The sequence below is a fragment of the Ornithorhynchus anatinus genome, chromosome 2 (genome assembly GCF_004115215.2).
Source record: "Ornithorhynchus anatinus isolate Pmale09 chromosome 2, mOrnAna1.pri.v4, whole genome shotgun sequence".
Classification (NCBI taxonomy): domain Eukaryota; kingdom Metazoa; phylum Chordata; class Mammalia; order Monotremata; family Ornithorhynchidae; genus Ornithorhynchus; species Ornithorhynchus anatinus.
Genome location: NC_041729.1, coordinates 53,802,916 through 53,828,685, shown reverse-complemented (window position 1 = coordinate 53,828,685; position 25,770 = coordinate 53,802,916). Strand labels below are relative to the sequence as shown.

The window sequence follows — 25,770 nt, the reverse complement described above, 5'->3', positions numbered from 1 at the left end:
AATGTAGAAGTAAATATCACAATCCTTCAGTTTTGTGAAGGCTGTGTCATGTACGGAGCTTGTGCCTTCGCTCTGCCCTGGGAGCCTGGACCCTAAGTGGTCCCAGAGGCTTCTGGTTTATCCTCAGGTTCCAGTTGTCTCAGGAAACCTCAGAAGGCAGCCAAGGAGAAATCTGGGTAGGTCCTGGGTCCTTCTGGGTGGGTGAATGGGGGAATCATTCCTCCAGAGTTGTGATGGGATTTGTTGGGAAAACCTTAGGACAACAAACTAGAATTGTTATATGTGGTTATTATTAGGCGCTTACTATGTATCAAGTACTGATCTAGGCATTGGGGTAGATACAGTTGATCAGGTTGGACTGGTTGGACAGTTGATCAGGAGTCCCTGTCCTACATGGGGCTTACTGTTTAAGTAGGAGGGGGAACAGGTATCAAATTCCCATTTTAGGGTTGAGGAAAATGAGGCACAGAGAAACTAAGTGAGTTGCCCAAGGCCACACAGCAGGTAGGTGGCAGGGCTGGGATGAGAACCCAGCTCCTCTGACTCTCAGGCCCAGGCTCTTCCCACGAGATGATGCTGCTTCTCAACCAGAACTCAGAATTCCTTCAACCCCATGGACTCATTTCCCTCCGGCTGCCTAGGGCCTGGAGCGGGCCGCCAGTGACCATTTAGAGTCCACCTGCTAGGAATGAGGTGGCCATTCTTTTAAGGGAGGTTTGTTCATTCTGGCTTTGCACACTGCCTTGGCTAAAATCAGCTTCCATAACTAATTAATAAGGGCATAAGCATGCCCAGGCTCTCCCTTCCTGCACTTCAACTGCTCTGTCGTCTAGAATCAGATAATGGTATTTCTGGCATTCCCTCCACTTCTCACCCAGCAGTATTTCCAAGCCTGGTCACAATTTCAATCAGCTCTTCCAGAACACTTGGGATATCCCCTGCGCAACATTTCACAGATTCCTCAGAAAACATTCATAGAAGCGGCAGAAAGAGACCAAACTCCAGAGCTCCAATAGAAAAAAAGGCGTTTTTCAAATTACATTAAACATCGGGAATCTCAGCATCTATATGGATGCTTCTGATAATCTTCCAGCTGTTTGCTGCTTCTCACACTTCAATTAGACAGACTTCCGCCTCCAGTCTACCTCATCCACTCACCTACTTGGACACGGTCTGGATTTCATCATCACTTGTCCTAGGAGCATTTCTACCTTCTTGTCTTGTATTATGCTGTCGAGTCACCGCTGACCCATAGCGACTTCCATGGGCACATCTCTCCCAGAATGTCCCACCTCCATGTGCAATCGTTTGGGTAGTGTATCAATAGTTTTCTTGGTAAAAATACGAAAGTGGTTTACCATCGCCTTCTGTGCACAGTAAACTTGAGTCTCCGCCTTTGACTCTCTCCCATGCCACTGCTGCCCAGCACAGGTGAGTTTTAACTTGTGGCAAATTGCCCTCTACTCCCTAGCCACTGGCCAAGCTAGGAATGGAGCGGGTATGCCTCTGCTTGACTCTCCCTCCCCTAACTGAGACTGGTAGAATACTGGAAACTCTCCAGGTGTGATCCTGAGAAGGGATTAATTTACCATCTCTGAAATCCCATTCTCTGACCCCTGCTTTTTAATCTTCTTTCTCTCTGTCACTTCCTGCAAAACTGTTATCTACCTTTCATTCATTCATTCAATTGTATTTATTGAGTACTTACCAAGTGCAGGGCACTCTACTAAGCACTTGGAATGTACAATTTGGCAACTGATAGAGACAATCCCTGCCCAACAACGGGCTCACAGTATAAACGGGGGGAGATAGACAACAAAACAAAACAAAACAAGTAGTCTGGTGTCAATATCATCAAGATAAATAGAATCATAGATATATGCTCATCATTAACAAAATAAATACAGTAATAAATAATATATACAAATATGCACAAGTTCTGTGGGGAGAGGAAGGGGGAAGAGCAGAGCGGGAGAGAGAAGGGGGAATGGGGAGTGGAGGGGAGGAGGAGCAGAGGGAAAGGGAGGGCTCAGTTTGGGAAAGCCTACTGGAGGAGGTGAGCTCTTAATAGGGCTTTGAAGAGGGGAAGGGAGTTAGTTTGGCAGATGTGAGGAGGGAAGCCATTCTAGGTCAGTGGTAGGACATGGGCCAGGGGTCGACGGCAGGACAGGCGAGAATGAGGAACCGTGAGGAGATTAGCGGCAGAGGAGCGGAGTGTGCAGGGTGGGCTATAGATGGAGAGAAGGGAGGTGAGGTAGGAGGGGGCAAGGTGATGGAGAGCTCTGAAGCCAAGATTGAGGAGTTTTTGTTTCATGCTATGGTTGATAGGCAACCACTGGAGTTTTTTGAGGAGGGGAGTGACATGCCCAGAGCATTTCTGTAGAAAGAAATGGCAGCGGAATGAAGAATAGACTAGAGAGGGGAGTGATGGGAGGATGGGAGATAATGTTGGTATTTAAGTGCTTACTATGTGCAGAGCACTGTTCTAAGCGCTGGGGTAGATACAGGGTAATCAGGTTGTCCCACGTGAGGCTCACAGTTAACCCTCATTTTCCAGATGAGGTAACTGAGGCCCAGAGAAGTTAAGTGACCTGCCCGCAGTCACACAGCTGGCAAGTGCCAGAGCCGGGAGTCGAAGCCATGACCTCTGACTCCGAAGCCCAGGCTCTTTCCACTGAGCCACGCTGACCCCTAGATTCCCTACACTTTTTCCAAGACACCATATCCCATTTGGACTCCCTACCCAACTCTCCTCTCTTGATGTACAATTCCACTCACTAAACTCCACTGTTTCTGCTGAATTCTAAGCTATGTGGACAAGAGGAAAGATCATGGGTCTGGGAGTCAGAGGACCTGAATTCTAATCCCAGCTTCTCCATTTGTCTGCTGGATGATCTTGGGCAAGTCACTTCACTTTTCTGCACCTCAGTTACCTCATCTGTAAAAAGGGAATTAAATCCCCCTCCCTCAAATTAATACTGAGAACCCTATGTGGGACAGGGACTATGTCTAACCTGATTATCAACTATGTACCCCAGTGCTTAGTAGAATCACTGACACCTAGTAAGCATTTAACAAATACCATTTAAAAAAAACCAACATCTTTTACTCCCAAGCACATTGTCCCCATCAACTATTGCATTCCTTTAACTCCTGGAGAAAAGCAGGTGCCCCTGCCTCCATCCTCTCTTGCCTTGATAACTTTGACATCTGCTTTGTTGACAAAATCGATATCATTAGTGTGAGCTTTCCCAGTTCTCCCCGTCACTTCCACAGCTCTCTCCCACTCCACAGTCCCTCTTTCATCCTTAGCTGTTTCTTAAGAAGAGCTCTCCTACCTGCTTTCAAAATCCATCCCTCCCACTGGCTCCTCTGACTCCATTCCTTCTCACCTTCAAAAACCCTGGTACCCCCTCTTTTTCCCTCCCGTATGCCTTCTTCAATGTTTACAGACATTCTAGGACTTGTGTGCCATGAAAGAACTTAAATACTTACAACCTTCTTATGTTCCTATTGTCATATTCTAGTTCTTTTGTCAATCAGTCTGTGTCTTTCCATCTCCTCAGCTTTGTCTCCCTGTCCTTCTGTCTGGCTCTCAACTATTTGCAGCTTGATTGAATTTATTGTATTGAATTTATTGTCATTGCTTCTGATTTTCTTGCCTTGCTGTCCTAGTCACTGGGAACCTAAGGAAGTAAGGAATAAGAACTGCTGGAACCATACCTGGCGTTCTTATTCGAAACGTACCAAATAGAAATCAGGGAATGCCTGTCATTTCTCAATTATTCCCAATAAGGAAAAGGATCATACTATTGGCTTGGAATTTCCTAATTCTCTTGAAATGTATTGCTGGCTAGTCTTCTAAATTTCCATCTTAATGGAGACATTTAAATGGGTCACAATGAGTAAGGAGGAAACCTTTATTTTCTGGAGAAAGGGTATTTTGGTCTATTGTAAGCATTCATTATTTATCTTAATTAGTTCTAAGGTCTGGGATCATTTGCACTTCCTTAGCTACATAGGTGATTAAAAAAGAAAAAAAGGTGTCTGGTTGGAGAATGTCAGTTCTAGCTTCAGTAGGTTCTGAAATTCACCTTCGAGGAATATGGTCATGAAGTCTTTTGCAAGTAAATCACTGCACCTCAGTTGCTCTAGCCTGAGCCCATCCTTAGAGTTTGAGTATTTTATTCCTACTCTCGCTACATTTATAGTTTTATTTTTATGTATTTATCTGTGCATTCAGCTATCCATTCAACTGTTTCACCCTGAAATGTTTGTACTGCTTTCTTTATTGTTGTCCTTCCTCCAAAGTTCACTACCCACAAGTAAATTTTGTCTTCCTTCCTCGCGGAAATGTAAACTCCTCTATGAGCACGGAGCATGTGTCTTGCTATCTTCGTACTCTCCTGAATGCTTAGTTCAGTGCCTAATATTCACTCAACGCTCAATAACACCACTGATTGGTACTTTCCAAATACTGAACTCGGTGTTTTGTTGCCAAAGCTGTGGGTAACGCCGATGTGGACCAAAAGATTTCCCAAGTTCAAGGTGGTGGCTGGGACTTTAACCTGCCCCAGCACCCCAGGGGTCCTGGTTCAGTCTGCTCCGGGGGTCCGTGTCCCTCAGAGCCCGTTGGCTAGATACATAAAGGTAAAAGCTGGCTAGGGAAGGTCTAGTGGAAAGAGTACACGCCTCTCTCCTTCTTCTTCTTCTCCCTCTTCTCCCTATTCCTACTGTGTCGCCCTGACTTCATTCATCTCCCGCTCTCAGCCCAACAGCACTTCAGTACATATCTGTAATTATTTACAATAATAATGTTGGTATTGGTTAAGCGCTTACTATGTGCAGAGCACTGTTCTAAGCGCTGGGGTAGATACAGGGTAATCAGGTTGTCCCACATGAGGCTCACAGTCTTAATCCCCATTTTACAGATGAGGTAACTGAGGCACAGAGAAGTTAAGTGACTTGCCCACGGTCACACAGCTGACAAGTGGCAGAGCTGGGTTTCAAACACATGAACTCTGACTCCCAAGCCCGTGCTCTTTCCACTGAGCCATGCTGCTTCTCTAATAAAGTCTGTCTCCCCTTCTAGACTGCAAGCTCGCTGTGGGCAAGGAATGTGTCTGTTCACTGCTGAATTGTACTCTCCCAAGTGCTTAGTATAGTGCTCTGCACACAGTAAGCACTCAGTAAATACAACTGAATGAATGAAGAGGATGTGAGTTCTAATCCTGACTCTGTCACATGTCTCTTTTGTGATCTTGGGCAACTTTTACTTTTCTGGGCCTCAGTTACCTCATCTGTAAAATGGGGATTGAGATTGTGAGCCACGTGCGGTACAGTACTATGTCCAACCTGACTACCGTGTATCTACCCCAGTGCTTAGAACACAGTGCTTATCACATAGTAAGTGCTTAACACATATCACAGTTATTAAGAGGATGGCAAGGAGAGGAGATACCTGGGGACTGGGACCCAAAGCCTGGCAGTCCGAGGCATCCGCCAAATAGCCTGGGTTCCCCATTGACCCCATGTGACTCAGAGTACAACTATGAATGAGGATATTCATTCATTCATTCAATCGCATTTATTGAGCGCTTACTGTGTGCAGCGACCTGTACTAAGCATTTGGAAGGTACATTTCCTCAATAAGGAGAGACAATCCCTGCCCACACGGGGCTTACAGTCTAGAGGGAATGTCTATAGTTTAGACATTCACAGTCCACTCCAGACTATGAGCTTGTTGTGGGCAGGCAATGTGTCTGTTTATTGTTTATTGTACTCTCCCAAGCGCTTAGTACAGTGCTTTACTCACAGTAAACGCTCAATAAATAGGGTTGAATGAATGAATGAATGATTGACAATTGGGTCCTGGGTCAAAAAGGGAGTAACAGAAAGGGGAACCAAGGAGTGACTTTCAGGAATAGAATCTGAGTTTGATTATAGTCCACAATGCCATCTTTCCACCCTCCTGAAAGGGTATTGCTCAAAGCCAGCAATTCGGCTTGGGCTATAATAGGTGTCCCTAATGATTAAAATGACCATGCTTCTTATGGAGCAACTCAATTAATTATTCCCTCGAGCCGGCTGTTATTCTCTCATGCTACTGGAACGAAATGTTGCCCTCAGAGGGGAAAATTGAAAGACTCCAGGAGGCAAGTGGGAAAGGATGAGGAAAAAGACAGTGAATTTCTGAGCAGTGCCTCCTTAGGGAAGGACAGAGGTTTCTACATGGAGATGGAATTCTTGATTCCTCATTTTTCTGATCTTTAAAGAAGGCCACATTGTCAAAATTCAATGCCCTGGAACTGCTGGAACCATACCTGGCTTTCTTGTCATTTCAAAATACACAGAATAGAAGTCAGGCAGAGAACGTCATTTCTCAAATGAGCCCAAGTAAAGAATGGATAAATAAAGCACGTCTGGACAAAGATACTGGGGAAAATGGGCAAAGGGGTCCCACACCAAGGCTGGAATTCAGGAGCAGGCAAAATAACATTTAATTTCTAATCACCCAGTGATTAGAGGCATTGAGACTATAGGGTGAATAATGAAATCAACTCAATGAACAAACATACAAGGGATCTTTTCTGGCTTTCAGCAGGCACTGAAGTTCAGGGAAAGATGAAGGGAGTCCAGATTGCATATCTTGCCAAACAATCTAATGCCAGCAGAACTGATTTATAGGTTAGGATAAGAGAAACCAAAGCTGTCTTCTACCTAAAAAATATTTTGGACATACACCATTGCTAGTATTGTTAGTATTTCAGGTTAAACCTGAAAATCAGATGCACCTGAATCTCCCAACATCTAGGAAAACATTATTCATGAAATCCACAGGATAAGAAAAAGCCAGGGCCTGGGTCCCTCCAGAGTAGAGGTTCCTGGGAGGAGAATGTTTCACTTTGTTAATCTGTACTTTTAAGCATCTGTCGCAGTGTGTAGCATCAAGTGGACTCTTAGTAAATGCTACCACTCCTCCTCCTCCTCCTCCCTTTCCTCCTCCCCCTCCTTCTCTTCCTATTCTTTTGATTCTTCCTCCTACTAATACCATTCCTCCTCCTCCTCCTCTGCCTCCTCCTACTCTTATTACTCCTCTTCCTTCTCCTACTACCACTCCTTCTTCTCCTCCCTTTCCTACTCCTCCTCCTTCTCTTCCTACTCTTTTTATTCTTTCTCCTACTAATAGCATTCCTCCTTCTCCTCCGCCTCCCCCTCCTCCTCCTCTTATTACTCCTCCTCCTCCTACCACTCCTCCTTCTCCTCCCTTTCCTACTCCCCCTCCTTCTCTTCCTACTCTTTTTATTCTTCCTTCTACTAATACCATTCCTCCTCCTCCTCTGCTTCCCCCCTCCTCCTACTCTTATTACTCCTCCCACTACTACCACTCCTCCTTCTCCTCCCTTTCCTACTCCCCCTTCTTCTCTTCCTACTTTTTATTCCTCCTCCTACTAATATCATTCCTCCTCCTCCTCTGTCTCCCCCTTCTCTTACTACTCTTATTACTCCTCCTCTTCCTATTACCACTCCTCCTCCTTTCTCCTCCTCTTGTGAATCTTACTACTCCCATTCCTCCTCCTTCTCCTGATCCTGCTCCTCCTACATCTCCTCTTCCTTTCCTCCTCCTACTTCTATTCCTCCTCCTCCTCTTCCTCCTCTTACTTCTCCAATTATTACTATGATTTACCCTCCTCCTCCTATTAAAACTACTCCTACACCTCCTCCTCTATTCTTCCTCCTATTCAATTTCTATTCCTCTTTCTCCTCCTCTTCCTCCTCCTCTTCCTACTACTCTTCCTCCTTTTACTTCTCTTCCTCCTACTACAATTTATCCTCCTCCTCCTCCTATTACAACTATTCCTACACCTCCTCCTCCTCCTCCTCCATCTCCTACTTTTATTATTCCTGTTGCCTATTTGCACATTCCAAGTGTTTAGTACAGTGCTCTGCACATAGTAAGCGCTCAATAAATACTATTGAATAAATTATTCCTACTTATATTCCTACTATCCCTACTCCTACAACTCCTACTTCTCCTCCTTCTCCTCCTACCACTCCCACTATTACTACTTCTAATATTCCTACTTCTCCTACCATTCCTCCTCCTCTTCCTCCTCCTCCTCCTCTTAGAACTCCTACTTCTACTCCTCCTCCACTTCCTCCTCCTAATACTCCTACTATTCTTACTACTGCTTTTCCTACCCCTGCTACTCCTAAGAAAAACATACCTCTGAGCTCCTGTGTGCCATCTGACATTTTATTCCACAATGCAGAGCAGAGAGGCACATCTCTTTCAGATGTAAACCATTCTCTGACACCCATCCCAAGCTGGCTCAGGAAAATACTGCAGTCAACAGCAGGACTCCAGGGCTAACATTCGCAACATTCACCTCATGTAAATAGAGGCCACGATTCAATCGAAATCAACTGCAAGGCCGTACCCTTTCCCTGGCTCAGATTGACGGTGTGACCTTCCAAGATTCCAGGGGATTTGGGAAAGAATTCAGAAGCTCGGTGAGCATCTGAAATGGATGACCTCTTGAAGAGCATGGCCAACAGCTATCCTAAGTCTAATTTATTTCAGGGAAAAGAACATAATTTTCACTGGTTTGTTTTTTAAAAATCTGTTGCTGCCATTGCCGTTGACATTTAATCTGCAAATACACCCAGTATTTTATTTATTTACTATTAAGATAAATAACATGTCAGCAGGAAAGAAATGAATCCTCCCAGATGAAAACTGATTATAATTTTAGTCAGAAAAGGCAATAGTCAAGAGATGAGAGAATTAAAGCAATTTCCCAATCTTTTTAATTAATCCCAATTAATCTTGGGAGATGAATCTCTCCCAAGAAGAGATTAATCAATCAATGGTACTTATCAAGCACTTACTGTGGGCAGAGCACTGAGGTAAGCACTTGGGAGAGCACAATACAAGAGTTGGTAGACACATTCCCACCTCGCAACAAGTTAACAGATGATCCCTATTTTCTTCAACCCCACAGCCTCAAATTCCCAGGTAGATTGTCTGCCTCTTCTTATCCTCTGGCATGACTAAAACCACTGGGAATATTACTTGTGTTCATGTTTATGTATGTTTGTGTATTAGTTTACTATATGCACCCACATAGGCCCATGGGGCAAACTGCATGGGAGAGAGATTGGCCCACCCCAAAGCAGCGTGGCTCAGTCGAAAAAGCCCGGGCTTGGGAGTCAGGGTCATGAGTTCGAATCCCGGCTCTGCCACTTGTCAGCTGTGTGACCTTGGGCAAGTCACTTAACTTCTCTGGGCCTCAGTTACCTCATCTGTAAAATGGGGATTAAGACTGTGAGCCTCAGGTGGAACAACCTGATTACCATGTATCTACCCCAGTGCTTAGAACAGTGCTCTGCACATAGTAAGCACTTAACAAATACCAACACTATTATTATTAATGCCATCTGGATTCCCATCAGCCCCTGCTTCAGCATGGGAAGGATTCAAACAGTGGGAAGACATGAGGTCTTCTCAACTTTTAGAACCTTAGGAAAGCCACTATTTTTGCTGTGGCTGTTTACTTCTGTGTCTCTTGGTCTGCTCTGTGAGGGGTCTGAAATCCTCCTGCTGGTATTTAATGTTATCCTTGTCTTTTAATTTTTTATTACTATCTTTCCTTGTGTGTGAAAGGTCTGCCATCTCACCCTACTTACTCTGAGTTAAAATATGTTTTAATTTTTATTCATCTGCCAGGAAGTATGGGTGGACTTGGTTGGGGGAGGAGGGGTAGGCGGCAGTGAGGAAGGGTGGGAGGGTTTAGATTGAGCCAGATGTACAACCCAAATTTCTACCTTGTTTCCATAGTCAACCAATGTGACCTTGGTGCTGTGTTTAAGGGGCCATCAGGGGTAAATTTTTTATAAAGGGGAAACTTGTCTACTAGTTGCATCGCGACATTGGCCTGTCGTCTCTCTTTCTACCAGAAAAGGGAGGAAGGGTGGTCAAGTGTTAAGAGCCTAGAACTGGGAGGTTGGGACACCTGGTTCTAATCCCATCTCTGCCAAACACCTGCTATGTGACTATTGGCAAGTCACTTAATCTCCCTGTATCTCAGTTTCCTCATCTGTAAAATGGTGGTAAAATAGTCCTAGATTGTGAGCCTCATGGAAATCAGAGACTGTGTTTGAGTTGAGTATCCTGTATTTAGCACAGTACCTTGGCACTGAGTACAGGCTTAATAACTTAATTATTATTACTGATCAAATGCAACACAAGTTTACACTTCATAGGTGTGGGTGATACATTATAACTGAACCTTTGACCCCTCAAAGATAAGGGGTGGGAGTGGAGTCCTGATCTGCTTTTCTCTGGGAACACTCTGTCCAATCATGTTCGGAAAAGACTTAAAAACATCTCCAATTTCCCAGCTCTTTTTCTTGTTCTCCCCTCTCCTAAGTTCAGGGCAGTGATTCAGGTATTTTATTCTACTCACCCCAAATTCTACTTGCTGGTCATGTTACCATTTTGAGTATGAAATGACTTTACTAAAGGCGATCTTTTAATGCAGAAACTTTCAGAACAGACTTTCCCAGGTAAATCTTATATAAAATCATATTTATGATAAAAGGTAGAATTTCCAAGTGCAGTGCAGTTTGGGAAGCTGACTTTAAAGAGAGTGATATGGGAATTAAATAAAAAAAAAATAGCACCAAGAGATCAAAATGCTCCAAAAGTTAAATACTGTAAATAGAAAATATTTTATAGCTTCACAGCAAAAGCATTCTACAATAAAGGCTGAACCCAATAGAAGGTGGAATCTGACTCTACATTTTATTCCTTTATTTCAATTCACATTCTTTAGGTCTGGAGTATATAATAATAATAGTGATAAAAATAATACTCACGATGGTGATATATTTTTTATGGTTTTTGTTAAGCACTTAGCACCATTCTAAGCTCTGGGGTAGGTACAAGTTAATCAGGTTGGACACAGTCCCCATTCGAAATGTGGTTCACAACATAAGTAATAGAGAAAACAGTTATTGAAGCTTAGCCTTGAATCGCTGGTGAGTAGAAATGATCTTGGAATGGTCTGCCTCTCTAACCCAATTTGTTTTATTCATTTGGGTGGATGGGAGATTTTAGGCCATCCATGGTAGATGGTCTGTTTACATGAAACTGAGGATTAGAGTGCAGAAGAGAGGCTTAAACGTCACTGATGGTTTGGGCATAGTGAATCATGGTACCTCTTAAATGTTTACTGTCTAATGCACTATGCTAAGGGCTGAGGTTCATCTTCAAATGCCATCGAATTATTTCTGACCCACAGTGACTCCATGGACCCACCTTCTTCAGCACAAACGGCTCATCTTCTTTCATAAAGTCATTTTGGTATGTGTATCCATAGAGTTTTCTTGGTATAGATAGGGAAGTGGTTTACCAATGCCGTCTTCTGCGCGGTAAAAACCTGAGTCTCTGCCGGTGTCTTTGATCAACGTTTTGATCACTTGATCATCTGCCTTTGAGTCTTTCCCATGCTGCTTCTGCTCAGCACAGGCAAACTGACTTTGTCTATTGTTTCTGCTTGTACCTTTCCACTATGAGTAGCCCTATATGGAATAGCTCCAAGCTTCATCAGCATTCGCAAACTCTTCTGCCATGATAAGGCATCGATTCATAGGGCTGAGTTAACACAAGATAATCAGTTCAAACACAAAGACGCGTCTTTCCAAGGGTGGTGGAAGAGAAGATACTGAGAAGAGAAGCAGTGTGGCTCAGTGGAAAGAGCCCGGGCTTGGGAGTCAGAGATCATGGGTTCAATTCCCGGCTCTGCCACTTGTCAGCTGTGTGACTGTGGGCAAGTCACTTAACTTCTCTGTGCCTCAGTTCCCTCATCTGTAAAATGGGGATGAAGACTGGGAGCTCATGTGGGACAACCTGATTACCCTGTATCTACCCCAGCGCTTAGAACAGTGCTCTGCACATAGTAAGCCCTTAACAAATACCAACATGATTAAGAGAGGAATCCATTCTCTTGCCTTATGCCGAGTCGTTTCCGACCCAAAGCGACATCACAGATACATGTCTCCCAGAATATCTCGCTCTCCATTTGCAATTGTTCTGGTAGTGTATCCATAGAGTTTTCTTTGTAAGAATATGTAATTGCCATCTTCCACGCAGTCAACTGTAGTCTCTGTCCTCGACTCTCTCCCATGCCGCTGCTGCCCAGCATGGGTGAGTTTTGATTCAAATTCCAGAATTTGAGAACAGTCAGAAAATTTAAAAATCAAACTGTAAGAACCACAAATGGGAAGAAAAATAGTGCATGGAGACAGCAGTCCCGAGGATCCTCGTCGCTCCGGGCCCCAGATCTTGGTAATGAGCACTAAAGCCTCCACAACATTCTTATAATTCTGGTGATCCTGGGTGTGTGTGTGTGTGGGGCGGTGGGGAGGAGGGGATCTGCAGACACATCTCTGGGTATTCAGCAGCTTTCAGCAACCATTAGAACTCACGGTGGCATGGCAGCTCTGACCACGTGGATTCACGTGGCAAAAGAAATCCATTTTGGTGATGAGGAGTGGCCAGATCTCCCTGTTAGGTCTTGGAAGAACTTTGGGACTGAACAAGAACTCAGGGAAGACGAAGATGGGAGGAGGGAGGATAGTGAGGCACTTGTCTTATTTTTCTGGTAATTAAGCCAGGCCATTACCAAAAATCTAGTTTACTTCTATGTTGCTCTCTGTTACTGCTGCTCCCTTCTCTCAGTCTTCTGCTCCAGCTCCTCTTTCCTTTAGCAGGAATGTTCCCAACTCTTGCTCGTATTTACCTCAGTGCTTGACACAAAATAAGCACTTAATAAATACCATCATCATCTCATTAAAGCTGTCTTAAACTATTCTTACAGCCCCCCTTTCTATGCTAAGGAGTGAGAGCTTACTATGTTTCAGGCAATATACTAAGCACATAGCGCCCCTTTTTATGTTAAGGAGTGAGAGCTTACTATGTTCCAGGTACTGTACTAAGCACAGCAGTAGATACAAGATAATCGGATTTGACAGAGCCCCTGACCTACATGCCCAGAACAGGTGAGTTTTGACTTGTAGCAGATTCCCTTTCACTCACTAGCCACTGCCCAAGCTAGGAATGGAATGGAAAGGCCTCTGCTTGCCTCTTCCTCCCTTAGCCAAGACTGGTAGAGTACTGGAAAATCTCCAGGTGTGACCCAGAGGGGTTGCTTCTCCTGTCTTTTATTTATTTTAAAGTCTGTCTCTCCTCCTACACTGTAAACTCCATGAGGACAGGGATAGGGAGAAGCAGGGTGGCATAGTGGATAGAGCACAGGCTGGGAGTCAGAAGGAAGTGGGTTCTAATCCCAGCTCTGCCACCTGCCTGTTGTGTGACCTTGGGCAAGTCATTTCACTTCTCTGGGCCTCAGTTACCTCAGCTGTAAAATGGGGATTAAGAGTGTGAGCCCCATGTGGGACACAGACTGTGTCCAACCTGCTTAACCTGTAGCTACTCCAGTGCTCAGAACAGTGCTTGGCACATAGTAAGCACTTTAGAAGTACTATCATCATCATTATTATTATTATTGTTTCTAATTGTATTCATTCAGTCATATTTATTGAACACTTACTGTGTGCAGAGCACTGTACTAAGCATTTGGAAAGTACAATTCCGCAACAAAGAGAGACAATCCTTGCCTCCAACCGGCTCACAGTATCATACTCTCTCAAGTGTTTAGTACAACACACAGCACAGAGGATGCACTCTTTAAATAGTGCTAAACGAGGATTGCTTCCCTTGTTGTTACTGTTATTATGTTTGCTGTTTTAAACATTATTTTCTCATTCTGGTTCTGTTTTTTGCTGAATTTGCCCATTTCTTCCTTTCCCAATATGTCTGTTCTCTCTCCAGCTTTTAGTCTGTGAACCCCTTGGGCCAGGAACTGAACATAAATTATCCTTTATCCTTTTTTGTAACACTTAGTACAGTGCTATTATTCCACTATCACTTCTTCTAGCAATAACAATATTAACATTCATGATTGCGATTTCTGGAAAGCATGAATAACTGTCAATAACCTGAAACCAAAACAGTGACTGATTACTAAAACATACTTTCCCTGATAAATCTCTCCTCTTTGCACTCTATTTCCTCCCCATAAACACTCCAGAACATCTTCATCACCTAATCACTTGAATACTCACCCCGTTATTCCACCATAGCACTTAGATGCCTAGATTTATTACAGTCCAGTGCCTGGCACATAATAAACACTTAACAAATAACATAATTATAATTATTATCATTATTATTATTTCCACTCTGTTGGCCTTCCTTACAGTAATAATAATGTGTTTTTAAATACTTACTCTATGCCAAGTGCTGTACTAAATGCTGGAGTACAGCCAAGATAATCAAGTCGGACACAGTCCGTCTCCCAAATAGGTTCACAGTTTAAGGAGGAGGGAGAACAGATACTGGATCTCCATTATACAGAAAAGGTAACTGAAGCACAGAGACGTTAAGGCACCACAAGGAAGGCAAACGATGGAGCCGGGATTAGAACCCAGCTTCCCTGACTCCTTCATCTGTGCTATTTCCACTTGGCTGCTCTGCTTCTCAACCTACCCTTCGCTACCCGTAATTTATTTTACTGTCTCCCTGGCTAGATTGAAGTTCCATGAAGGTAGAGATGGGGTCTACTAATTACTGTACTTTCCAAGCACTCAGCATAGTGCTTTGAATAATCTCCTCCCACTCGCTTCTGAGCCACACTTTCACTTGGACTGCACACTATTATTCACCCCACCCTCAACCCCACAGCACTTATGTACACACCCATATTTTAAGAACATATCTACTAATTCTGTTTTATTTTTCTCTCCCAAGCATTGAGTACAGGTCTCTGCAAACATTAAGCGCACAATAAATACCATTGATGATCATGATTTATTTATCAATCAATCAATCAACTATATTGTTTAATGTGGAGGTGGATGGGCAACCACTGGAAGTTCTTGAGGAGTGGGGAAACATGGACTGAACATTTTTATAGAAAAATGATCCAGGTGACAGAGTAAAGTATGCACTGGAATGGGAATTTTATTATATTTAGCTATATTAAAGTATGCCTCCCCCTCTAGACTCTAAGTTCCATGTGGGCAGGGAACATGTCTATAATTCTATTATACTGTACTCTCCCAAGCACTTAGTATAGTGCTCTGCACATGGTAAGTGCTCAATAAATACAATGGATTGATTGATTGAACAGACTAAGCGCTCAGTACATACTATTCGTTGATTAACTGAATTTGCAGCCAATGAATAATATCTTTCTTTTTTATTCAATTTCTCAAAATCAAAATGATCCTTATATATTCATTTCATTTGCTAATTTTGGGCTATCTAGTTACCCATGAAAACAGTCCAACTATGCCACTTAATTCATGACTAAATTTTGTTAGGGTAACAAAATTCTCTGTGTGACATATCCCAGCTGAATTTCATTCATCACATTTTCAATATGTCATCTTGATGTGTTACCTTTACAGAAATCTCCCACATTTTTTCTGTCACTGCAATTTTTAAAAAAATACATTTATACCCAATAAAGTCTCTAAGTTTGCATATTTTTCATCATATGCTCTGGAGAATTTGCCTATGATAATTAATTCTCTTCTTGGAGCATGGCACAGATTCATCTCACTTGAGTTGAAAAAAAACCAGTCTTTATAATCATGGAGGTATGGCCAAAATTTTTCTTAAAAGTGATTCCCAGTAACTTAATATAAATTTAGAATTTAGCTAGCTGCTTAGGGCGTTTTTTTTTTACATTCAGAGAAAAGTGTTGACACCTTTATTTGTGAAGATTATCAGGATTTTCATAGAGCTATGTTTATATGCGACTAGTCTCTAATTGTGATATCCCAACCAAATCTACTAACCTTTGGCTTTAAGTCTCTAGCAATTGACTCCTCCTTACCTAGCTCTTTCCTTCTTCCTTTACACCAAAATTTGTACTCTGCTCCTTCCAACTTAACTTCCAAACCGACTCTCCTGCCTCTGGCATACCGCTCAAGCAGCTGGAATTCCCTCAACCCTTAGCTGCACCACATTCCAACACCTTCAAAACCATCCTAAAATATCATCTCCTCCTGGAGACGTTTCCTTATTAGTCATCTTTTTGGCTCATGCTATCCCATCTCTGTAATTAGGTATTTATTAATTCACTTTGTATTTATGTGGGTTAATTTTTAATATGTATATACATACACACATGCACACTTATATGTATATCATACATTCATACTTAACTATGATGTAGTCAATTTATGCCTTCTATTGCCCCCCTCAGATTAAAAGCTCCTTGAGGGCATGGAGAATGGTTTTCACTGGGTTTGCTTTGTCACATTCATGTAATAATGATAGTATTTGTTAAGCACTTACTATGTGTCAAGCACTGTTCTAAGCACTGGGGTAGATATGAGGTTATCAGCCTGGACATAGTCTCTGTCCTGCGTGGGGCTCACAGTCTTAATCCACCTTTTACAACAGAGATGATTGAGGCCCAGAGAATAATAATGTTGGTATCTGTTAAGTGCTTACTATGTGCAGAGCACTGTTCTAAGTGCTGGGGTAGATACAGGGTAATCAGGTTGTCCCACGTGAGGCTCACAGTTAATCCCCATTTTACAGATGAGGTAACTGAGGCACAGAGAAGTTAAGTGACTTGCCCACAGTCACACAGCTGACAAGTGGCAGAGCCGAGAGTCGAACCCATGACCTCTGACTCCGAAGCCCAGGCTCTTTCCACTGAGCCATGCTGAAGGGACTTGCCCAAGGTCACAGAACAGCCAAGTGGCAGAGCTGGAATTAGAACCCAGGTCCTCCTGACTCTCAGGTCTGTGCTCTACAGTGGTCTGTCTACAATAGCTTCATCAATCAATGATGTTGAGGCTGACACTAATAGAATTTTTTGGAATTCACACTCAAACTAGGCCTGGCAATTCTAGTACCACTATAAATGTATCTTTTCAGAGGTCTGCCTACTTTCGGTACTTTTTCTGGCATTTGTAATTCATTAAATTCCTCCTTCTTAGTGTTTTCCTTAAAAATTAACACTGCATTCCTTAGTGTACTTATTATTGGCATTTAATCTCTTTTAAATTCAAAGTTATAGCCTCCATGTAATTTCCTTCTTTCATCAGATATCTTTTGATATCTTTTCGTCAACATTTATGCTACTTTCCTCTGGCAAATTATGCACTCTTTAAATGAACATGCTCTTTAAATTAACCCAACTACTGAAAGTGACAGTAATCTTCCAACTGCCATAAGAATACCTCATCATGGCATAGTGGATAAAGCACGGGCCTGGGAGTCAGAAGGTCATAGGTTCTAATCCCGGATCCACCACTTATCTGCTACATTATCTTTGGCAAATCATTTCACTGCTCTGTGCCTCAGTTACTTCATCTGTAAAACGGGGATTGAGACCATGAGCCCCATGTGGGACGGGGATTGTATCCAACCCGATTTGCTTGTATCCACCCCAGCGCTTAGTACAATACCCGGCACATAGTAAGTGCTTAACAAATACCACAATAATTGTATCCACTGTAATATTGGTATCAGTGCTCCAGTCAGTGGCATTTATTGGGAGTTTACTATGTGCAAAGCCCTGTTGTATTAAGCGCTTGGGAGAGTACAAGCGCTTTATGAGAAGCAGTGTGGCACAGTGGCAAGAGGCCGGGCTTGGGAGTCAGAGGTCATGGGTTCTAATCCCAACACCGCCACTTGTCTGCTGTGTGACTTTGGGCAAGTCACTTGGCTTCTCTGTGCCTCAGTTCCCTCACCTGTAAAATGGGGATGAAGACTGTGAGCCCCATGTGGGACAACCTGATGACCTGTATCTACCCCAGCGCTTAGAACAGTGCTCAGCACATAGAAAGCACTTAACAAATGCTATCATTCATTCATTCAATAGTATTTATTGAGCGCTTATTATGTGCCGTGCACTGTACTAAGCGCTTGGAATGTACGAATCTGCAACAGATAGAGAGAGTCCCTGCCCTTTGACAGGCTTACAGTCTAATCGGGCAGAGGGAGACACAATACAACAGAGTTGGTAAACATGCTCCCTGACCACAGGAGTTTACATAGTTCTGAGTTTAATTTTCAAATTGTAATTTTGATGGAATAATGTTGACTTGGATATTTGTATCTAGCAAAACTCTACTTCAGTTTCCTTCTTCAATCTGGACTGTTTCCATTTATTTTTATATTTCCTACCATCACTGCTATTAAAAATTCATAGCTTCAGGGAAATTACTTTAGAAATAGAGCACTGTACTAAATGCTTGGAAAATACAGTACAACAGAATTGGTAGACAATTTCTCTGCCTATAAGGATCTTACAATTTAGATGGGGAGAGAGGTATTAACATAAATAAATAAATTATAGATTTTTACTTCAGTGCTGTGAGGCTGAGAGGGGGGTGAATATCAAGTGCTTAAAGGGGACAGGTCCTTCTGGATCCTGTATTTTTTTTGCTGTAACAAATGAGTGCAAAATGATTGTTTCCAATGCATCAGCAATACAGTTTTACAGATGCAGGTTACTTTTGTACTTTGTGACTTATGACAATGTTTTTACTATTTAATTTCCATTTCTTGTTTTTATTTGCTATGCCTCAACCCAATTCTGGTAATCCTCTATTACATAACCTTGTTTCTTGCTATTTTCCTTTGATTACTTATGAAATGAATTAGTAACATTTGCTTGACATGTTACTGACTTAGTTTACCTACTTCATCATCTTAAAGTAGTGTTATTTTCTGTGCAGCCACATCTTTTATTTCAGTCCCCATTTAATCTCTAATATGGGAGAGTTCTAAAATTGCATTTTGATTTGGGAGAGTTCTAAAATTGCATTTTGATTTAAATTCTTTAGCATTATTAGTTATGTTCCAAATTTCGCCTTCTGAATGATCATTTACATGAAATTTGAATTTTTCAAGCATTTCACTGTCCTTGGGAAAATAGTAGTCTTGTCTGGTTGAGCAGGTTTTGATAGCCTTTTCAGGTCATCTTTAGCTCCAGGTTGTTACTTCTCTGACATTGAGATCCGGTAACGCACAATTTATAGATCCACAAATAACTGGCTCATTAATGTTTTTGTAACTAAACTATTCACCAGCAATCTTCTGCTGTGAATTCAGCACCCCCCTCTTTTTTTACTATTTCCCCTCACTGTTTTGGAAACCCTTCTAGAGTTATGATCCAACTGGGCCATTCCATAGTTGTAAAAATGCTGGATTTTAATCCTGAACCAAAGGGATGCTCATGAACTTGAGCAGATTCCCTTTGATGTTTTGGTGTTGTATTTTCACTCCCAATCTCCATTTTCAGGAAACCTGAGACAGTGAATACAGAAATAGGAAAAGACAAAGAACACAAAGCCCCCTCTTCCTCTAGATCAACAAGAATGGTTGGAATTGACTGCTTCTATACTGCTCCTATAGAAAAACAGTATGGGCTATCAGAAAGAGACTGCCCTGGAAGTCACAGGACTTGGGTTCTAATCCGGGTTCTGCCACTTGTCTGCTGTGTGACTTTGGGCAAGTCGTTTAGTTTCTCTGGGATTCAGTACATCTGTAAAATGGGGATTAAGACTATGAGCGCTATGTGGGACAGAGACTGTGTCCAACCTGATAATCTGGTATCACCCTAGACCAGGGCCTAGCACATAGTAAGTGCTTAATAAATACCATATAAAAATTGATGTAGCTTCATAAATACTGAATCTCAAAGTCATAGAATCTCAATCTCAAATGCCAATAATGACTGAGGGAGAATGATTGAGTTAAAGGTTGCTGCTTGAATGAGCCTGTTGGGAAAGAAATACATCTTAAGCTATATTACTGTTTCCTCTGAGAAGTTTTTCTTTCAACAGAGAACTAAATAAAATATTTTTTGTGGAAATCAACTAATAAAATGCTGATGACTTTTGCTTTTAAAAACTACTTCTATATTTTCGACTTTGCTTTTAATGTAGCTTCACTATAGAGTCTGATTATCTGGCTATCCTATCTTTGGAAATTATATTTCCTAAAAAATAGGAAGAAATATTTGTACCAGAAGCAAAATAATAATAACAATAATGATATTATTAAGCACTCATTATGAACCAGCACAGTACTAAGCATTGGGGTAGATTCAAGATCCCAAATGGGGCTCAGAATTCTAAGTTGGAAGGAGAACAGGTATTGAATTCCCAGTCTGCAGATGAGGGAACTAAGGCACAGAGAAGTTAAATAAATTGCCCAAGGTCACACTGCAGACAAGGGGTGGAGCTGGGATTAGAGCCCAAGTCCTCTGACTTCCAGGCCTGTGCTTTTTCTGCTAGGCCATAATGCTTCTCAAAAAAACTCCTAAATTCAACCATGAGTTGGTCTGGCACGTAGACAAATACTGCATGTTCTCTCTGCCATCACGAGCAATTCCACTGCCCTTTAAAGGTACTTGACAAATCCTCACTTTGTACTGAAACCTCAAGCCTCTGTGCATAAAGCAGTCCTCTCCTGACAGGACTGGAGCCTTTGTTTGAAGCTGCGGTTCTTGTCTGTACAATCCTCGGTTGTGTTTTATGCATGAGAACTTCCACTGCATGGTCTTCTGGCCTTGACTTGTGTTTAATCTTTCAAATTAAATTTCCTTCAGACATGTGAATTTTGTCCACAAAGCAATTCCCAGCTGTTCGTTTTTCTCCTGCAAAACAGATTAAATTGGGACCAGTGTTTTTTGTTTCTTTTTTCTGATTCCCTTTCCCGCAGAGCAGAGAATTTCCTGTATTCTTCTGACAGGCTACACTCTGAAAGTGGTGTTTTCATCAATATCATTTCAGAAAGAAGAAATCCGTCCAATCGTGACTTTTCCAAACACAGCTTGGGCATTTTTCACTCCAAATGCTCTTTTCTCTGCCACGTAGTTTGATATCCTTTTCTGACAATTGGTCAAAGGGAAATTTGTAATTTGGAAATTTTAGGATGATTTAATATCATACTGCATTTTATTTTCTTAAACCACTGAGATCAGATGAACAAATCGATCAGCACTTCCTCCTGTTTGCCATTAAAAAATGCTTCTAATTTCTAGTCCTGTTTTAGCGTGCATTTATTTAGACTCTTTCACTTTTAGAAGTCAGTGTTTTCAAAATGTTTACCTGTATATGAGACTGAACAAATTTTATGTGGTGGAGCTCTCCCTTCAGGGTCAGAAGAAACAAGGCTAGAAATCGAATATCAGCACTTACTTTCTGCATGTATCCAAAGTGTTTTATACTTAATAAGTTTTGCTAGATCATGAACGTTCAGTATTTTTGACAGAAGGCTGTTTTATAGAAAGAGAGAGTTGCACTATTTTTTTCAGAAAACTAGAAGGGAGAAGAAGATGAAAATGATACAAAATCATCAATACTTCTGAGTTAGAGAAGATCTGTAAAACCAAATTTACAGAGTCCAAAATCTCAACTTATCCTAATGCACATGTAGACACAAACACACACAAACACACACATACAAAAACAATTCAACCTCTCGCTTGGAGTCTCTTCACTTACGAGAGTGTTTACTTATAAATGTAAATGATATGTATATATGCATATCTTTATTATACTTATTTTAATGATGAATACACATAAACATATATGACTACTCTAGATTTTGGGAAATTTTTGTCTGATTGCTATGCATTTGAAAACTTCTTTAGATGTCAGAATAAAATTTTAAATTATGGCTCCTGAAATCAAGGAACCAGCTTTTGCTTATGTTTGGATACAACTGGATGTTAAAGTGGATCAAAATGGTATACTGAGCCATTCAAAAGTCCACTGATACATTCCAGAAGATGAATTTGGGGGACAAAATAAAAGTTTCTTAATGATACTGAAATTAATCTTCTTACAAAGTAAAACATCCTAAAACATAATTGCAATTTATGAAAATATATGAATTTTTGGAAATTCTATTTTTTACTTGTAATGCCATCAAACAAAAGACAAGCATTTGAACTTAACTCTCCAGCTGCAAAGAGGGTAGGGAGATCTAGAATGCTGAAAGACACAGTTACATTGGAATAATAGCAGAAAGAGCTGTGACGATTAAAGATGCTGAGACTATTGAAGAGATCGTCATGTCAAACTATCAAAGAATTGGGCAAGCAAACTCGGCTGAAAACTCTGAAGAGATACAATTATAACCAGCTAATTAAAGGTTAAGAAGAGGAGTGTGAGAACCTGGAGGGCCTAGTGGAAAGAGCACAGGCCTGGAAGCCAGAGGACCTGCTTTTTAATCCCAGCTCTGCCATAGAAGGTAATGGGTTCTAATCCCTGCCCCGCCACTTGTCTTCTGTGTGACCTTGGGCAAATCACTTTCCTTCTCTGGGCCTCAGTTACCTCATCTGCAAAATGGGGGTTGAAACCGTGAGCCCCACAAGGGACAGGGACTGTGTCCAACCCGATTTACTTATATCCACCCCAGCACTTAGTAGGATGCCCGACACATAGTAAGTGCTTAACAAATACCACAATTACTATTAGTCTGCTGCTGTGTGACCTTGGGCTAGTCACGTAATTTCTCTGTGCCTCAATTACCTAATGTTAAATGGTGATTACACTGTTTAGCCCCATATGGGACGTGGACAGTGTCCATCCTGACTAACTTATTTCTCCCCCAGTGCTTAGTGTAGTGCCTGGAATATAGTACATACTTAACAAATACTATTTTTAAAAAGTGGTTAGCTAGACTAAGCAAAGAAGCACTACATTATACTACAGCAGAAAACTTGAAAAAAATTTGACCATGGAAAAATGAACCAAATCTATCAGCTATCATTTGGATGTTCTTAATGACCCTTCTGCATCGCAATTTTTTTCACACCTAAACTCCACTAACCTGCTCCACCTGACCTTCACCCACTCACCAATTTGGACACACACTCATTCTCATCTCTAGTCACTTTAATAATAATAATAATAATGTTGGTATTTGTTAAGCGCTTACTATGTGCCGAGCACTGTTCTAAGCGCTGGGGTAGACACAGGGGAATCAGGATGTCCCACGTGGGGCTCACAGTCTTAATCCCCATTATACAGATAAGGTAACCGAGGCACAGAGAAGTTAAGTGACTTGCCCACAGTCACACAGCCGACAAGTGGCAGAGCCGGGATTCGAACTCATGACCTCTGACTCCAAAGCCCGTGCTCTTTCCACTGAGCCACGCTGCTTCTCAATCTCAATCTCTTCTTTACAATCTCTACACTCACCAACCCTATCCAACTACAACCTTACCTACCTTTTCTCCCACAACCTCGCCTTCCCACACCCCACTGCCCCCGACAAATATGTCCTATTCCCTAAGAGACATACAATCTTGTTACCCCATCCAATTTGCTTGTCATCATTTACTTCATGAACAAATTGACCCTCTCAACACTACCGTTTCTACAGAACTCAACTCACTCTTTCCCCTATCCTGAAACCTTGGCCTTATCCTCGACTCCTCTCTCTCATTCAACCCACATATTCAATCCATCCAATCGGTTACCTTGCTGGTACAAGCTCTCAGAATTTCCTGAGTGGATTATTGCATCAGCCTTCTTTCTGATCTCCCATCCTCCTGTCTCTCACTGCTCCAGTCTATACTTCATTCCGCTGCCTTCCTACATCATCTTTCTACAGAAATGCTCAGGGCACATCACTCCCCTCCTCAAAAACCTCCAGTGGTTGCCTATCAACCTTTGCATGAAAAGAAACCTCCTCACTCTTGACTTCAAAGCTCTCTATCACCTGGGCCCCTCCTACCTCACCTCCCTTCTCTCCTTCTACAGCCCACCCTGAACACTCGGCTCCTCTGCCACTAATCTCCTCAAGGTACCTCGTTCTCACCTGTCCCACTGTCGACCCTGGCCCACATCCTACCACTGACCTGGAATGCTCTCCCTCCTCACATTCGCCAAACTAACTCCCTTCCCCTCTTCAAAGCCCTACTGAGAGCTCACCTCCTCCAGGAGGCCTTCCCACATTGAGCCCTTCCCTTCCCTCTGCCCCTCCTCCCCTCCCCCTGCCCCCTACTCCCTCCCTCTGCTCTTCCCTCTTCTCCTCCCCACAGCACTTGTGAATATTTGTATGTATTATTTATTACTCTATTTTACTAATGATGTGAATATATCTTTGATTCTATTTATCTTGATGACATTGATGCTTGACTACTTGTTTTGTTTTGTTGTCTGTCTTCCCCTTTGAGACTGCAAGCCCGTTGTGGGCAGGGATTGATTCTGTTGCCGAATTGTACATTCCAAGCGCATAGTACAGTGCTCCGCACACAGTAAAGGCTCAATAAATACAATTGAATGAATGAATGACTCCATCACTAAATCCTGTCAGTTTCACCTTCACAACGTCACTAAAATCTGCCCTTTCCTCTCCATTCAAACTGTTACTGCTTTAATACAATCACTCGTCCTATCCCGCCTGGATTACTGCATCAGCTTCCTTGCTGACCTTCCAGCCTCCTGTCTCTCCCCACTCCAGTCCAAACTTCACTCTGCCACATGGATCATTTTTCTACACAAACATTCAGAACAGGTCTCTCTACTCCTCAAAAAACTCCACTCGTTGCCCATCCACCTCAGCATTAAACAAAAACTCCTCACCTTTGGCTTTAAAGCAGTCCATCACCTTGCCCCCTCCTACCTCACCTCCTACTGCAACCCAGCCCGAACACTTCACTCCTCTAATGTGAACATTGTCACTGTGCCTTGATCTCGTCTATCTCATGACTGGCCCCTAGCCCATGTCCTGTCTCTGGCCTGGAATGCTCTCCCTCCTCAAATCCGACAAATTACTCTCCCCAGCTTCAAAGTCTTGTTGAAGACTCCTCCAAGAGACCTTCCCTGACTAAGCCCCATTTTTCTCTTCCTCCCAGCTTGCGTTGTCTTGACTTACTCCCTTAGTTCATCACCCCCTCCCAGCCCCACAACACTTATGTATATATCTGTAATTTATTTATATTAATGTGTGTCTCCTCCAACTCTCTAGACTGAAAGCTCGTTGTGGGCAGGAAATGTTTCTGTTTATTGTATTGTACTCCCCTCAGTGTTAGGTACAGTGCTCTGCACACAGTAAATATTCAATAAATATGATTGAAATAATGAATGAATGATCAAATATCCCTTTATCCATCTTGTACCATTACTCCATAGGCCTGAAACCTCCACAATGGGCTTTCTTCACTTACTGTCATGATCCAGAGAGCACTGCTGGTGGAAATCCAGACATCTGGATGAACATATCCATTTCAATTCACGCTTGTCTTTTTTTAATTCTGCCCTCTCTTCTGCCTGGCAACATTATTTCTCCATCCTTTTAGACTCCTATGCCCATTGCCCTTGCCAGTTGCTTCAGATGTTAATACCCTTCTCGATCCCCCTGTCCCCTGCCTCTCCCATCTCTTGGCCCTAATGACCTGGCATGTACTTTATTGAGAAAATTGAAACCAACAGGCATGATCTCCCTAAAACCTCCTCTGCTCCTCTTACAGCCCCTCCCTCCTCCTGCCCCTTCTTCAACTCTCCCTTCTTTCCAAGCAGTATCTCAAGAGAAGATATCCTGCCTTCTCTCAAAATCCACCCCCTCCACCTGCACATCCCAACTCATCTCTTCACACCTTATCAAAGTACTTACCCCCTCCATTCTTCCCTCCCTGACCATTTTCTTCAACTTTT

The 25,770-nt window shown here is 42.3% G+C and overlaps 2 non-coding genes across 2 annotated transcripts; both read right to left on the bottom strand.

Moving 5' to 3' along the window:
* Nucleotides 1–1,441: 1,441 nt before the first annotated feature.
* On the bottom strand, nucleotides 1,442–1,579 carry LOC114809371. The gene has a single exon (XR_003757158.1). It is a non-coding gene; the product is annotated as a small nucleolar RNA SNORA7 (small nucleolar RNA).
* An 11,496-nt stretch (nucleotides 1,580–13,075) lies between these two features.
* On the bottom strand, nucleotides 13,076–13,213 carry LOC114809885. The gene has a single exon (XR_003757657.1). It is a non-coding gene; the product is annotated as a small nucleolar RNA SNORA7 (small nucleolar RNA).
* Nucleotides 13,214–25,770: the final 12,557 nt, after the last annotated feature.